Here is a 10,726-nt window from a genome sequence, read left to right as displayed (position 1 = left end):
ATTTTAATTGTTAGCTTACCCGTCAATAGACCTTCTCCTGTTTCAGTACTTTTTTGTTTGCTTTCTCAGTCTTCATAAACTGGGTCAGTCTTGCTTTCCTTGTACCACGTTATTTATCAATGTTGGTTTTAAAATGCGTGTAGCGAATGCGTTTTGATCCCAAAATCCGATGCGTGATGCGCAATGAGTGAAGTGCACGCATCACGTATGCGAGGTGTTCTTTGTTTAATAATACTACAAAATATATATAGAGCTAATATTTTAACTTGTGAACCTTTAAACACTAAATTATAATATATTCTCATTATCTATAGTAAGATTTGTTCAATTAAAGATCTAATTTGTTCAAATACCAGTCAAGTCAACTGTATAAGGCGCCACATTAGACCACATCATGTGATGCGCGCATCACGGAACCGCAACACGCGATGCGATCCCATCATTGCATCATGTGATGCGTGCATTATGCGCTCCTGTTGCGCGCATTTTAAACCCAAGGATCAATAAAAGTCATCGAGAAGTTCCTGATCTCATTGCTTTTCTATCTTACAATATTTATTGTTTAGGCTCTAAATACCAAGTACAAATATATTGAAAAAGTCATTGAAAAGGTCTATGTGGTTGTGCTTCCTACCTCTCACTCCACGCACAAAACACCAATGAAGCTACATGTACACATGAGCAAAAGGCAGAAAACACCAATGAAGCTACATGTACAACAACACGTTGCATCAAATTTTTCAAAGTGTTGAGAATTTTGTTTTGGAGACATTTTTCAAAACCATTTGCATCATCGTTGGCGTACCTCCTAGCAGTTCCGATTCGCGGAGATTACAATGGGTACTACCGTCTTGAAAGTGAAGGTTCACCGGGTTCGTCGCTTTGCTTCCTGGGGAGACATTTGTGAAATTGGGTGATCTGTGTACGTTTAGTGGTAAAGATTTACAAGAGGGTGCGACGCATGTGATGAATCACCCACCGCACTCACTGGCCAATATAAGCATCAAGCCTTCAAAAGTGGTACAACCAAATGAAGCACATGGTACAACTCCTATTGCACACAAATGTTGCAAAATAGAGTATATATAAATATAAATGATCAATCAATCAATCACTGAACCAAGCAAATCTTCCTATTTATACATGAAGTTCATAAACAAATTGAAAACGATCTGAAACTTTATACATGAAGTTCATAAAAATTAACTTTGCAATCAGAAACTAATTAATTATACAACTTCAACATTTCACTAACCTAATTCCTATGTTAGTCTTAAGCAAGGCGCTATAAATGTATCATGTGATACAGAGGATGCTTACCGGAGGATTTGCCAGACCTCACCGGAACTCCCGATATCCGACTCATCACCGTCTCCGACCGTTGGTAGGATGCTATCGAGGGACGACACTGGTGAACCGATTGTCGGAACCCTAACCAGTGCTCCGTCAGCTTTCACTTTCTTTATGTAATCCACCGCTATTATGAACGTCGCATCCCCATCGTGAATCACCACCACCTTCGTCCGTTGTCTCTTCTCTCTCTGTCGTTGCTGGTGAAGAGGGGTAAAAGGGGAGAAACCTAATACTGGTGAAAAGGGGTAAAAGGGGGAAGCTAATAGTACTCGTGAGCCCTAAACAGTTTACAAACCTAAAAACCCAGAGTACAAATACCAAATACTTTGAACATCACCCTTACACAAAGTACAACCTTGTTATGCCTTTTAGTGTTGCAAATTAGAGTGTTATATAATATAACTAGTGTGATGCCCGCGCGTTGCGGCGGGTACTCGAGTGTTGCCAAGAATTTTAAAGAGATTCGGAGAAAAAATCTTGAACGTAATCTGTGGTGTAACAACAATGTATAAAAACAACTTAAAAAGAAGATTAAAGTCATACGAGCAAAGTTTTCGAAGTTCAGTTTTAGACCAAAAGTGGTTATTATAGAAGTTGAGCTGATGATCACCAAATGCAAATTATGTACATTACATACATACAACCGGACAAGACAAGTGAAGCATTCACACATGATAAACGCCTCTTAAGTTAGTACATAACTACATTTAACATGCTCCACAAAACAGTAAATTTCAACATTAGTCCCTGAGGTTATACAAAAGTTACAAATTAAGCCCAAAAGTTTCAATTGCATATATCAAATGAAATCTCATCTATAAGTTACTGTCTTTCTTTTCAATGTATCTGGCATCATTGAAAATCAGAGCGGGTGAAAGAGTGCAGTTCCAGCAGAAGCTTCATTTGCAGCACGATTACTTCCAAAATTCTTGCGGTTTGAGGACACGCACACGCTCACACTCATGCAGTCCTTGGTAGTCCAAGCCTCTTGCGGAAGTCCTCGTCCATTTGGGGGAGTCCATAGCGTAATTTGATTGTTGCTTCCCAATCAAGCACCTCCTTTGGCTTGGTTATCAATGGCTTTCTTTGTCGAGGATCATGCGTCTTTTCCACATGTATTATTTTCACTTCCGGGTTTATCGGCTAACATATGTGGTTTTGATACTCATATTAAATGCCAAATTCAAGGGCATTTTGGACATACAAATTCATCGGCATTTTGGACATAACAATAAAATTGTTAAAAAAATTCTAGAACTGACCTCTTTCACATTCTCTGCAACTTCAAGCATGGTGAATTCATCTGAGTGAAGAAGAAAACATAAAATTAGTCATCCAGTACACTACTAAAAACCAGCAATAGATATTCACATAAAAAGATATGCAATACCATAATATTGACCTGGATTTCTAAAGTTGAATAAAATAAATACAGACGTGTTTGAAGGATCGCTCAGCCTGACCCGTTTTAACTTTTAACTCAAACAAAAAACTATATGACCCGTTATGCAACCCGCCCTTTTCATCGTTTATAAAAAAAAGTATTAAAAGAGCATGCAAGAACTGACATCTTCATCCTATTTCATGGCTGCTTTGAGATAATACATGGCACGCTCGGTTTTCGGAAGATCCTCTGCGGGGGTCCATATTCTCAGGGCAACTTTACGAACCGAAGACGTTGTGAACGTATCGTCTCGGCTCGCTAACTGGCCCACAACTAACGCGAACAGATAGCATGGTTTCTTGAACGGGTCCTCCCAAAGCGCAAAATGCTCTGTCATAACTCCTTCTTTCAGTTGTCCAACTCTTGAAATGGTACCATCAACAAGACTGATCTACAGTTTTAAAAGTAATCATGTTCATACTTGTACGTAGGCATTGCAATTTCAACATATTTCCATAAGAATTGAGTTTATTTCAGTTCTAATTTTTTTCCAAAGATATAAACACGTTCATCATAGGCGCAACACAGTTTTTAAAAAAGATGGGTGTTTTGACTCATTAACGACCCACCATTTCGTTACTTTTAAATAGGGGTGGCAAAATGGGTGGGTTGGGCATGTTTGGGTAATGGGTTAGGATGAGTTTATTAAGAAATGGGTTAGGATGGGTTTAGGTCAAGATGGATTTGGGCATGATAGGCTAAAAATATAAAAAAATTAAAAAAAAATTAAAAAATTTTAAAAAGAAGAATGCGTTGGTTTTAGGGTTTACCCAGAGAAACCCATAATGACCCATGATGTTATTTTTTAAAGTTACTCATCTTGTCCCTCTTAACAATTCTTGTTAACCCAACTTAACTCATCTACTACAAAAATAATACCCATCCTAACCCAAAGTTGAATGTACGGGTTGATTTCGCCGGGTCTACTTTTAAACATGTATGAATCCAAGTCAAACTGAATGGAAACAAATGCATACCCCAAAATCAGTCGTATGATAAAAAAAGAATTATAGTAGAATTGCCGCTGCAAAAAAAAAAAAAAACATAAAACAGTTAATATAACTCAAGATTTAAGACGAATTGCGGTTATGAAATCAAATAAGAGTAATTACCTAGAACCAAAGGAACGAAGCTAGCTCAAACGCGTTCTGCACAGAAGTTGGTCACAAGTTAGACACCCATATTAACCAACATTTTGGATTAGTCAAAACAAACAACAATCCAATGTGCTTTTTGACAATGGGGAAAAAATATGACATTATGATTATACTCTTTCACAACATACATCTGAAACACTACCACACTCATCCATTTATAATAAACACATGAATAACTTAACCTGTGCAATGAGCCAATGACTGCTGAGATTAAAAAAAAAAAAAAAAACACTTATTTGGGCTCGATATTATCTCTTAAATTATCCTCTGAAAATTTATAAATTCTCTTATCTTCTAGCATACTAAAAGTACGATATACCCCTTCGCAGTAAACTATATAAGTAAAAACCACCGGTATGTTAAGATTTTGATTATCATTTGTTACTCTAAAAAGCTTTAGAAAAGTAAACAAATTTTTACCATGAATCCAACACTACCCATGGTCAAAACATATTTGTTATAAAAAGCATATATTTTGGTTATAAAAAAAACATAAGCGATCTCTTTTGGTTAATCGGTTATTGGTGATTATTTCGATTCGGTTCGGTTAATTTACGTAGGAGCTCTATCATTTCATCCCAGCCCCTGACATATTCCTCAGTGAGGTTTTCAACAATTGTCCCTCTCTTTTATAACGATCAGCCATTTTTCACACTGAAATAAAAGATATATTAAATGAAATTTTTAACAAACCTTACCTTTGGCTCATCTAAAAGACCTGCAAATCAAAATTAGAAATTTTCCCATCCACACTTACCATTTATTCTTCTCTAAAGCAAAATGTATTCTACATTATTCTACATTAAAAACTTAATTTTCTAACGTATTTAGTTAAGTTACATCAACCAAACCCTAGTAACTCAACATGAAAAAAAAGGACTATTCAACTAACAAATCATACCTGTAGTAAGTAGTAACTCAACAAAACATTAAGGATCAAATTGAATGATTATCATCAGTGGTGTTTTGTGAGGATAGAAATTAGGTTTTTAAAAGATGAGAAAGAATGGTCGCTCCTTATTAAAGAATTGTAGGCATGTAATGAATTTCCAATCTTTACTTTGCTGCTAGCATTCAATGGGTAGTTTCCATTAATTGTTCCAGGTTCCAATTCATCGTCAATCAAGAATGATTTCATTGCCATAACCGATTAAACGTTTGATTTCATGATTAGTGTGCCACATTCATTAAAACCTAATTCATCGAATTCCTTACGTGGTTTCATATCTGATAGGGGATGAAGGGAGAGCAGGGCAGAATTGGAAGAAAATTGTGAAAATAGTGAGTTTTGTTTGAGACTTTTAGTCTGCCATCTTAAAAAATTAGTGTTAATTTACTATTTTGTACATGTGAAATGTTTTATATAGATTATTATTATATTATTACTAGGGAGAAAGCCCGTGCGATGCACTGCATGCATAATAGCTATTGTTTGTTCGTGGTAAGACGTCTGACACGGCCGGTGCATAACATGTAAGACAATACGCCTACAAAGGGGCGTGCTTAAACTTTATTAAATCATGGACCATAATTTGTTTCCTTGGCAAAACTTGTCGGCCAAAAAGAAGCGAAAAAAGATGTCTTCCAAGAAATTATTTGCAATTCTGATTTACTAATTCTCGGTATTCGGTAGCTATTTTTCTTTTTACTGAACCCGGCGGCCCGCCTTTTGCTTTTTTTTCTTTTCCTTTTCTGTTTTAGCAATTCTCGGCTCCAGCCTCCAGGTATACATGGTCTCACATTATGCAATGCACTCTTTAGTTCAATGACAATATTAATATGAACATGTGACATATATGTTCAACACAAAGACTCATATGTGGTGTTAGCAGCGTCGGCTCCAGGTTAGTGTGAGCCGGACGATCAGCCAAGCCCGGTAATTTTCGAGGCAAATATTTTTCTCTCTATATTTATATTTATTATTTATAAAATAGGTATGGATCTTAATCATCGTAAATATGTTGGGCTCAAAACCATTTATATGAAAACTGGTTACTATTTCAAGTTAAATGTATACATTCCTTTATGCTATTGAACTTGTTGTTTTGAATCATGTTAAAAGTATGTCAACGGCATGTAACCCCACTTGCCAAATATCATGCTAAACATGTCAATGTTGTGCAACTTTTCCTTTATGTCGTATATTACATGTTTAGCTAAATATGATAGTGTACCCGATGTTAACACGACCCATTTTAGCAAACAAAACATATCGCCTGCTCTACCCACACCAAATAAAAACGCCAAGTATTGCATTTATGATTTAATGGCCACATTGCACCCATACTACAAACACTGTGGTATTGTTATTGTTATGATCAACTTACCAAAACGACATAAATTTATAAACAGAATACATTTTTTTTTGGGAACTTTACTTTGTTGTTTTACCTATGTTAAATGAATCACATCATTAATTATTTTAAAACACGTAGCATACTGATGATATGAACCGGTAACATCTAACTGTAATAACTGTGTCGTGTCTATAATCTGCTTTAAGTTGGTCTTAAAAAAATTAACATGTATAATTTAGAATATTCTTTTCACACTCATTTATTAACATTACTAATTATTATTCTATTTGTATATTATTATTACTATTAATTACTATTATTATTAATAATAATCATTAGCGTCTTTAATCAAAAAGGCACAGCCCTGCCGCCCCCTAGCCGCCTACCTACTCGTGTTCGTAGCTCGATCGGAGGTATTAACACTATTATTATTATTAAAAAATGTAAAAAATATTATTTATTTATTTATTTATTAATATCATTACTATTAGTATTACCGTTTTAGCATTTTCTTTTAACTAAATATTACTCTATCGCAATATATTACATTAAAATTTTTGTCTCATGTGTATAACATTACTAAGAAAACCTGGATTCTGATGATCATAATTATGATTATCATGACTCCTTTTTGTTGTAAATATCAATGTCGGTAACATAATTATCAAAGATTTATATTTATTTCGATGTAGATTGCATTTAATATACGCCCTAATAATATTTTAACGACAAATACCAGGTGGGGTATAGGAAACATACCAACGAAGTACTTGTTTTCGGTTGGTTGGAGATCCTCAAACGCCGTAAGCAGGAAAGGGTAGTGTTCAAAACGACCGCCGTCATCATCAACCCGCTTCACAGTTGTCGAACCATGCAACCTAATCACAAATGGGCTGTCTTTAAGAACCCGATACTGATTTGTAGGTTGCACGGCGAAACCGTTGACCAAATATACACCGCCCTCTTTGAGTTTGTCAAAGAAATAGTGGGCAATGTTATTCCTTGCGGTGCAATGCATCACACCTCCCTGCGCAAATAAAGGCGTAGATTTTTGTTTCAGAATCAAAAGTAGAAAAGCGTAAGAATGTGGGATAGCAGAGGGTAAAAAACTACCTTTATGCCAGTGACAATATAATCGGTGCTCATGTACCTGCCGTTAACACTTGTCACATCCCATTTTCTACAAACCATTATCATGATAGGTCCGGTGCTCCCTTCACGGAGTTCACTAAGGAACATATGACTGCTTGTACCACCGTCGGACGTTTGCAAACTAAGGGAGCTGGCCATGGCAATAGAGGAGGAAAGGAAACTATGAACCTACAAACATAACAAAGCCGACAATCTTATAGCATAACCAAAGACCGTTCAACTGTCTACAAATTAATCATATCCTAATGAATGATATTAAATGACAGGGATATTCAAAGAGGCACAATAAAACAATGCAATTTAATTAATTTTAAAGCGACTTTTGGTATCCTAACTTGTAGTTAGAGTTTCTTGAATTGATTTTTATATAATGTTAGACTTTATAAAAGAGAACAATTTATTAAGAAATACCTACCACTTGTACACTATTAATTATGAATGTGATGGTTCATTTATATGGCTTCGGACACCACATGATTTATAAAAAGTTTAATTCTTTTAATTTGACTTAAATACATATTTTAGAGTTGTGTGGCTAACCTAAATATAGTATCATTAATGAACCTTAAAAAACCATTACCTATTTTTCCTCGTAACTAACAATTTAAAAAAGAACAAATTAATCAAATTTGCATGTGATATTGTGATTGAAATTTTCTTTTTAATTAAGAAGAGTTCTCAGACTAAGCTATGATCGAAGCAATAAATATATCCGCAAAAATTAAATTAAGGTTAAAAAAGTTAATGTGTTTGAAAAGGGTAAAACCGTCATAAACTTATATGATATTTTAAGTTTATACTGGGTATATATCACATTCACGTCATAAAATAAAAAATTCATCAAAATTTTAGAAAAATGTGGAAAAAGAATAAATACCGAGATAGTCCTTGAGCTCAAGGTAACCAATATCCAATAAAGGAAACAGACGCGTTGCTCCTGAAATAAAAAAATAATAATCAAGTTAAAGTCTAATAAACATAAATAAAATCAACACATCCTAAAAAAATATAAGACCACCGAGATGTTTAATTGTAAGCATTTAACATACCGAACGATATAATGACAAACGAAATCAGAGTACCAACAACTCCAAATGAAGTAATGGTCGTAAAATTGCGGAAAAATTGCTTATTTTTCACTTGAAACCTGTTGAAATAATATAAATGTAATTATAAAACATTAAAAAATATTAAGACAGTTACAACTTGAAAGACACAAATGTATTTAAGAATCTCATAATGAAGGTTGTAAAAAAGTTGATATAACTAAATTTTTAAGTATATATAGATGTTTAAAGTTTTTTATTCCTTTAGTTCCTTTAAAATTCCTTTAATTCCATTAATTCAGTTACGTTATCTTTAATTTTATTTTAAGTCTAATTTGTTACAATTATAATATTAATTTTATTAATTTGAAGAAAGAATGTATTTAAGAGACTCATGTATTTAAGAGTCTCATTAATGAAGGTTAAAGTAAATGTTTAAAGTTTTTTATTCCTTTAATTCCTTTAGAATTCCTTTAATTCCATTAATTCAGTTACGTTATCTTTAATTTTATTTTAAGTCTAATTTGTTACAATTATAATATTAATTTTATTAATTTGAAGAAAGAATGTATTTAAGAGACTCATGTATTTAAGAGTCTCATTAATGAAGGTTGTAAAATAGTTCATATAACTAAATTTTTAATTATATATAGTCCCTATATATCGTGATGATTGTTGCAGGCAATCCTATCAGTGATATCATCCGCTGTAACGGCTAGTTTCTTGTGTAACGGCTAGTCCTATTCCAACGGAAATATGGCAGATTGAATGTGTATCATATCTGCCATATTTGGGGACAATTGTTAGGGCATTGATTTTTAATACTATGGATCATGTATCCTGAGATTTAGCCAGAATCCCTGATCCTTAATGGACGGTGCAGGAAGTCTGAGGATAAAGGATCCTTATTGTTACTTATACTGACTAACATTTGTTTCCTATATTTTAACTTGTATTCACAGGTACTTGACGAAGTGGACTTGGTCTATGCTGGAATATCGGTGAATATACTCCAAATGGGCACATGCATATTCGAGTGTAGCCGTTATGGAGGAACATGGGATACTAGCACACTTTTCGGATTGTTTGTTATCTAGTTATTTCCAATTTTATAAGGGGATAATGAAGCTCATTTTAGGCATAATATACAACACAACATATCATATGAACACACACTCTCTCTCACAACACTCAAACTGTTCTCAACACTAACACTAGATTTCATTGTATCAAGCTCATTATCTTCCAAAGTTGTATTGAATTCTAACTTGTCTGTTCAATATAGTTGGTGATCGATAGTTTCCATTACCCGAGGTTTTTTGTGCCAGAGATTTCATAAGGATCAAGGGCTTTTTCCTCGTACAAATATCGGTGTTCATTGTCACTTCCACTTTATAATTGATTACATTGTTGTTCATACACATAAGCACTCTACCTCACAATCAAAATTTGGTTACATTATCCTTAAACTGATTTTTCACCAAAACAATAAAAACAACATAATGTCGTATATTAGAGATTTAACCACGTAATAAAGCATAAAAATCAAGTTCTTATCATTGAATGTGTAAGCACGTAATAAACATAATTGTATTAAATTTAGTTATAACAAATCATATTGGATGTGTAATCACGTAATAAATTTACATTGAATGTGTAATGATTTATGTTGAATGTGTAATCACGTAATGGGTATTCAAAATCCTGTAAATTATTTTTAAGGGTACTATAGTAATAGCTGCTCGAATTAAAGAGAATGAAATGCTCGTTAATACGGTGTAATTTTTTAAAAACAATTAACGTATGGAAAAGTTATAGTCGTTTGAAAATCAAGAAGAAAACATGTTAAAGGGAGAAAAGACCGTCATACCCTTCCTTTCTTAAATTGAGAAAAACAAATATGTGGTCATGATTTTCTCCTACACTTCATACAAAATTCTTCTTTTGTACATGATCTCTTATCTATACATAAGTAATAACTCATGTTGTTCTGTAGAATATTTTTAAAACGAACGTTCTTGAAAAAAAAAAAAACAAACCTCATCTCATCTCAAATAATTTTTCTCTTTATTTTTTTTATTAACAACAAAAAATCTTTTTATCACATGGATATTCTTTTGACATTGATACTGCACAAATGATATGAAATGATCGATGGGAAGCTTTGAATTTGCTGGTCCTCTATTCAATTGATTAAAGGTCCACAAATCCAAACATAGGATCACCACTTAATTGGTTCAAGTCTTGCTCAACTTTTTGGCAAGATTTCAAATCCAA

Source organism: Helianthus annuus, chromosome 17 (assembly GCF_002127325.2).
Source record: "Helianthus annuus cultivar XRQ/B chromosome 17, HanXRQr2.0-SUNRISE, whole genome shotgun sequence".
In the NCBI taxonomy this organism is placed as follows: domain Eukaryota; kingdom Viridiplantae; phylum Streptophyta; class Magnoliopsida; order Asterales; family Asteraceae; genus Helianthus; species Helianthus annuus.
The sequence above is the reverse complement of the archived record's forward strand: the minus strand, read 5'-3'. Positions refer to the sequence as shown.